This window comes from Dasypus novemcinctus, chromosome 11 (genome assembly GCF_030445035.2).
Source record: "Dasypus novemcinctus isolate mDasNov1 chromosome 11, mDasNov1.1.hap2, whole genome shotgun sequence".
NCBI lineage: Eukaryota > Metazoa > Chordata > Mammalia > Cingulata > Dasypodidae > Dasypus > Dasypus novemcinctus.
In genome coordinates this window covers 48473385-48480627 of record NC_080683.1, presented here as the reverse complement: position 1 = coordinate 48480627, position 7243 = coordinate 48473385, and the positions used below count along the sequence as shown (strand labels likewise).

Below are 7243 nucleotides of genomic sequence, written 5' to 3'. Positions count from 1 at the left end.
ATTTAAATTCTAACTGATAAGACACCTTAGATTTTCATACAAATTAGAGAATCTGCTTCAGCTGCCCTCTTTCTAGCTTCTTTTATATTTTCAATCTGTTTAAAATTCAAACTATATTTTTATCTTCCTATTTTGAGATCATTTTTGTGTGTCTATGTTGTGGAATTTAAGAGAAGTTCAATTATTTGAGAATAGAGAGGCCAGGACTCAGGAATGATTTTGAGAAGGAAAAATGGTTTATTGACGGCCGGCCGGACTCGGGAGCTTTCTGTTTGAATCCCGAGTCCCGAACAAGATTTTCAAACGTCTTTTATACAGAGAGGAAAGGCCAAATGGTCCCTTTGTTTCAGTTCTCAATAGGCTTCAATTAGCATATATCTCTTTCACATCTTAGGTAAGCTTTTAGCAAGGACTCCAGACATTTTAGATAAGCCTTGGTTTTTGCATTTCCCCTAAATACTTAAAGTTTATAGCCCTTGCTTTGTTAAACATTTCCTGGGACTGGAGCCTGCTGTCACCGTCCCTAAGGGCAGGACTGCAGCCTCTTACCGTTCCACACCCACAAGTCAAACAACTTAGTTATTTCTGAAGAGACACAAGTCAAACAGCTTAGTTATTTCTGAAGAGACAAAGAGCCTTCCACCCATAGCCCACATCATTCCCCCCTTTGTCAAAGTTTACTTGCTAAGCTTTGGCATAATTATTGTTGTAGCTATGAGGTGGATGACTGTTTGTTGTCTTGACTGATTATTTATCAGTCTTTAGTACAGCATCAAGGACCGTTTTTAGAAGTTTAGAACTTTTCATTCTGGACAGCAGAATCTTGGGCAGGGGCCTCCCGCAGTTATTCTGCTGCCACTGGCACTCACGTGGATTTCCAGTCAGGTTCCAGATCCATCTATTACTTTTCTTTTACTCTTAAAGAGTTTACACCTTTAATTTAAAAGGGGTGCTGAAGGGAGACGATCTCTTTTCTGTAACTGCTTCCTGCTGGCCATGGGCTGTAGTCATTGCCTAATAAGGTGTAAAACTCTTTAATTTATTCTAACTGGAGGAAGATGGATCTGGCATTCTGTACGAAGTTGGATGAAGTTTTCATATGGTTAATAAGATGTTCACTCTGAAAGAAACAAACTTAATTAAAATTTTGGAATACCTGTTTTTAAAAGAGGACACATCGGATTACAGAGGTAGACAAGGTTAGGTGCCTATAAAGATGGCACTCCTTAAAAGCTGGTGGGAACAGCATATATTCTTTTTTAAGTTATCCATCTTTAGAGAGAAATTGCAACAGACACTTAGCTTTGTCTGAAGACACATTCCAAGCTGTTCAATGATTGACACTCATTCGCTCTGTCAGATGCTCCTGGTGAACTGGCACTCCTTGGGCAACTGGCTTCACGCAGGATTAGAACACTAATTTGGAAGTACTCTTAGTTTTCACCTGTGGGAGTGATCAGAACTACAGAATAAAGATTTTTACACCTTGGTTTTCATTGTACAATTTCTAGCAATTTTGACTTGTTCAATAGGTGACTCACCATCAGCAAGCAAGCCCCACTTTTGCTAACTTGAGACTGGCTGAGACTGCCACCTTATTCTATAGACATGTTATTAACTGTTTAGAAAATGATTTTACCAGGAATTTAACATGTCTAATATACTTCTGCACTTGATCCAAAATAGAAAAGATAACATTACAATTATTAGGCATATATTTAGTACAGGATAAAAGTACAGCACTTAATATTAACTAATGTATTACTTAATGCATAAGGATTCAGAGTTGCCATTATTAGTTTTGAGTTTCAGGTTTGTAATACTTTACATGTTATCTCTCCATGAAAGCAGGCCATAATGCCAATTGTGTTTAAGTTTTACTTACAGTCTCCTGGTATCATGGCTCCACTTAGCATGTTCTTCAACGCAGTGAGCAAGTTGCAGCATCCTTCCAGTATTCCAGAGATTTTCCAGTATTCTACTAGCCTGGTGCATAGTGCTCTCTGGCACCATGGAACAGTGCCAGTCTGGAGGCGATATCCATTGTACACTTGTACCGAGTCATTATTGGCTGCAGGAGCTTGAAACTGCAATATAGTTTCCATCGACTTCAGGAGCAGAACCAGAGACTGATATAGCACATATTTTTAATTGAGGGGTCAGTGACCAGCCTAGCCAATAACTCACATGGAGAGGCCACCTGTAATGTATACAAGGCCTGGTTCGAATGCACAAGAGTTTGACAATGTTAAAGTTTATTCCTTGTTTTATATATATTTTAAACAACTTAACGCAATACATATATCAAATGACTATTTACTTACACAATTTTACTATGAAGATAACAGTAGGTGCTTTACTTTAGTAATAGAGGAAAAATATTATTTTTCATTGTTAGAATGAAAACAATTTTTCCAATAGAATCAAGACAACTTTTTATTACCATTTACTTAAATGTGTATTTTGCAGTGGCCTTCAGACAGGTTTATTATTATGAAGTTATTTCTGCTACCAATACCAATCTAAGTTTCTTTAGTTAATAATAACTTCTACAACTAGAACTATTTAAACATTTTCAGTTTGGAAGATGTTTTACAAACTCTTTATAATTGACTATAACCACATTGACTAGCCACCTCATGTTTAAATAAACTTACTAAATTACAATTACCAATGAAAGAAATTTACTCTTTATTTAAGAGAGCATATCTACAATCTTTTTCCTTCAGCCTAATTTCACTCACTAAAGATTTCGTACATAATGTTAATTTAGTTTATAAATTAACTATGGGAGATTACACTCAAGTTAAATAAAATTGAAACCATAATAGTTTATGCAAGGAATGTTCTCTTTTTCCCTTACAGGAAGCTAAAAACTTCTTTTCTTTAAGTTATGAAAATTATTAATTTAAAAGCATAACTGACTACCAGGTTTCAAAACACATTACACAATTACTTAATTTTTTAAAATCATAACCCAGGAAAGATCTCTCCATAGTTTTTATGGACCTTCCTTTACTTACTGAAATTTGTTAATAGAGCCACTAATTACCTTATTTTGTTGGAAAGAAATCTTCTGGAAGAAAATAAGGCTCACCAGATTGTGGAGAAGAAAATACTTTATTCTCAATCTTGCAAGAAGGGGCGCAGAGCCAGATATGGCTGGTGCCCCGAACAAAGAAAAATGACACAATTTATACCCCTAAGCCTAGCATGCAAGCTCTTCCTGTTTTTCCATAGATTGGATACTTCAGAAGTTACAGCTTATCTGACATTTAACTTTCCACGCAGAAGTTTGATTTAACTCCTTCTTCTATCACATTCCAACCATTTTAGTTTTTACCTGCTCCCCCCTTTGTCAAATAAGGAATAGAATTTAGTGCTGAAATGGCACCGACTTAGTTAGCTCCTTCTTGGGCATCCTTCCACTGCCCATAGGACTGGCCTAAACTGGTCTCCTCCACTGCTGTCCAACCCGGGAGTGGGAGACTGAGGCAGCAGGCCGCCGGGTTACATCAACATTTTTCTTCTGTGAAAATTAACCTAATCTTTGTTTTGTTTTTTTTTCCAATTTATGGCTGACAAAGGTTTAAACTGGGAAATTACCAGGCAAACTGATTCTTAATTCCCTAGCCTAGTAGATAGGTTTAATCTGCCACACCTAGTCTTGCCTTAAAAGCTCTTGCAAAGAGGAGGCCCTTTCCCAATTGTTTCCATAATCAGATTTCTATGACTTTTTCATCCTGCTTAGTTCAATTTGGGCTTTAAGAATATTTATAAATATAACTGCATATTTAATTTTTAACAATTTGAGCAAATAGGCAGACATGAATAGTTTGACACAACAACATGACTTTAGTTACTTTAAACTTTTCAAAGACTTTTGAAACTCTTCTTAATTTGCACTATGACCATGCAGTTTACCACAAGAATTTTCTTTCTTACTTAATGGATTGTAATAACCAAAATGTTCTCAATGCCTTAGCACCATTTTGTTTTAGAACTTTATATTTTACTTTGAAATTAGCAGAATTTTGGATAAGTAACAAGATTAATTTTATATATATTTACTGAGGCTATTTGAAGCCTCAGGGAGACAGACTGCTTTCTCTCATGAATTGCCACTCTTAGGAACACTGACCGTCAAGGCAGGAGACTTCTCCCCCTCCACCCCCCTTTTGGTTTTGGAGATAATAAAACTCCAGTGGTCATTTAACCTTATTCTATCAGGCAGCAATTTATTTAGTTTACACTTGAATTCATGAGAGAAAGGGTTACTAATACCAGAAGAGGAGACAGTGATGTCCCAGCTCTTCTCAATTATGAAATAACCACAGGCAAAGGCAAAGGGCGAGGTTAGGCCTGAAGCAACCATAAACAAAGGAAAGGTTAGTGTAGAATTTACACTTAAATAATAGTTTCAGGCTAAATTCACCCAGCTATAATCTCAGTTATTGTCTTTCCACTGTTTTACAATATAAATGCATTTATAAATGATTTTAACTCTTAATTACAGTTTTTATTAATTTTTTTAAAACCTATTAATTTTATAACACCTTTAAATACCTTTCATTCAACTTATAACATATTAAATGAACTTAACCATTACTTTAATTTTTCCTTTAAAGTGAAAGAATAAATCTCTTGCAGTTAGTTTGAAATAAAAGGCTACTTTTCAGGATTTGATTTCTAGAACATAAAATGTTCTTTTAAAAGAGGTAAGACTCTTCTTCAAACATTGAGGATATGATGAGGTTAAAGCACAAGAAGCTATTGATAAAATATTTTCTTTGTATATTGATCTTACTCAATTTAATCATAAAAATTTCCCTTCCACAAACCTTCTACACTTTCAGTATTCATTCAGGTTCTGTCCCACACTCTACTCTTTCCAATAATCAATCATTTTATCTTAGGACAAAATCACCTTCTGTTACCTTAACAATAAAAACACACTCCATATATCCCACATACTAAGTTACCAGGCAAACTTCTTACAACATATAATTGCCATTAATACTAAACAAGTTTGTTAAAATAATGAACTTTTCTTCACTTTAAATACTTAGTAGCATGTAATACCAGAAACAGTTTTTTTGGAAGCAAGTTGGCAGGGGAGATTGGCTGCCGAATAAGTTTGTTATAAAATTGCCTTTTATTATTATTATCAATTCAGTTTTGTTAAATAATGACTTTCTGCAATTAGCCACTTAAATACCTTAAACAATGCTTTGTAAAACTTTTATAATTATTTATACCCTTAATACAAAGTTTACCTTCACAGAACACATTCTCTTACTTAAGGTTACTACAATACCTTCTAAGAACCTGAGCAGAATGCAAACGTATTTTGGCTTTGACACCCTAAGGAGGGAACTTTACTGCATTTATTCTGATTCTGCTTTTCACCTCCTTCACTTCCCCCCCTTCCAGGCAGTCGGGTGCACAACAAACAGGAATGCGGCTTATGAATAGAAGGGTGGACTCACTGGAAAGGGGCAAGCCGCTCCCCCCTTTCCAGCTTTCAGCCAAAATGGGCAGACAGAACCTACTCAAATTTGGCAACTCTCCCAGGAACCCAGCCGCCCTGACTGGGACATTCCCAACAGACTTGGGTGCTTGGCGCGGACACAGATGGCCTCCAAGCCCCGGCAAAGGGCCAGACCAGAGACAAGACACCAGAACATGCACAAACATCTAGACTCCTCAGCTTTTGCCCCAGAATCATTTCACCCCCTTGCCAATGGCAAGGGAGGGCTCCAGCTCAGCTGTAATTCTACTTCATGTAAGGACACAACTCCAACACTAACATTGAGCTGACACAGACAGAAGCACAAAGGTCACTAATCTGACTCACAAGTTTATATATTTATTTTCACCACGGCTGCCCCCACAGCCATCACAAACCTCAGAACACTTAACATTTGGTATAAAGCAAATTCATTCACAAATTAGCACCATAACAAAAGATTTCAGCTAGACTTTTCCACTGTTTAAACTTTACACCCAGACCAAGCTCCACCAGAAAAGCCGATCCATTTTCCTGTAACCAAGTTTTGTTTTCCTTAATCTAGACCAATTTCCAGGATATTAGGACTCGAACCTATAAATACCCTTCCTATTAAAATTGAGACTCCACTCCTTTAGTGGATATAAGACCAGTACCAGATTCTAACATGCAGTTAGACAAACCCAAAACACCAGGGCTTTTCCCCGGTTTTCCTCCTTTTCCCAAGCCTAGAGAGAACGGCTTCCCCCCAGCCTTCTGGGGCTACTAGGGTTCTCTCGGGAGGTGATCAGCCTCCCCTTCCTAGCAATTAAAGCTAGGGCCTTCCAGACTGTGCTCACCCGGGGAGTCTTACCTTCTTCCATGTTCGGAGTTCTTTTTCGTTCCCAGAATCTTTCTCTTCAGACCTTCCATTGCCCTCGATTTTTGTCGGGAAGATTCTGGTGGAGCCCACATCTTTTCTGGATTAAATTTAATCCAGGGGCGCCCAGATTTGGGGTTCACCCGAGTCCTCCCGGCTTCCTCGGGGATTTGGAAGGGGCAGCAAAATGCTACCGTCTCTGGCCTTCATTTATTGTCCCATCTGGGTCGCCATTAATGTTGTGGAATTTAAGAGAAGTTCAATTATTTGAGAATAGAGAGGCCAGGACTCAGGAATGATTTTGAGAAGGAAAAATGGTTTATTGACGGCCGGCCGGACTCGGGAGCTTTCTGTTTGAATCCCGAGTCCCGAACAAGATTTTCAAACGTCTTTTATACAGAGAGGAAAGGCCAAATGGTCCCTTTGTTTCAGTTCTCAATAGGCTTCAATTAGCATATATCTCTTTCACATCTTAGGTAAGCTTTTAGCAAGGACTCCAGACATTTTAGATAAGCCTTGGTTTTTGCATTTCCCCTAAATACTTAAAGTTTATAGCCCTTGCTTTGTTAAACATTTCCTGGGACTGGAGCCTGCAGTCACCATCCCTAAGGGCAGGACTGCAGCCTCTTACCGTTCCACACCCACAAGTCAAACAACTTAGTTATTTCTGAAGAGACACAAGTCAAACAGCTTAGTTATTTCTGAAGAGACTAAGAGCCTTCCACCCATAGCCCACATCATCTACATGAAGCCAAAATGACTGTTAAATTCTGAGCCCCCAAACAAATTTTTACAAAGCTTTGCTCTGTAGCCCTTAACCTGCAAAACATGCACTTTCCATACTCTATGAGAAGAAGTCACATTCCTGGCCATCC

The 7243-nt window shown here is 37.8% G+C and overlaps 1 long non-coding RNA gene across 1 annotated transcript; it reads right to left on the bottom strand.

Moving 5' to 3' along the window:
- Positions 1-214: 214 nt before the first annotated feature.
- Positions 215-6979, bottom strand: LOC131280407 (uncharacterized). The gene is made up of 2 exons (XR_009187959.2): positions 1886-6979; positions 215-1444 (listed from the first exon to the last, which is right to left on the bottom strand). It is a non-coding gene; the product is annotated as an uncharacterized lncRNA (long non-coding RNA).
- Between the last annotated feature and the right edge of the window lie 264 nt (positions 6980-7243).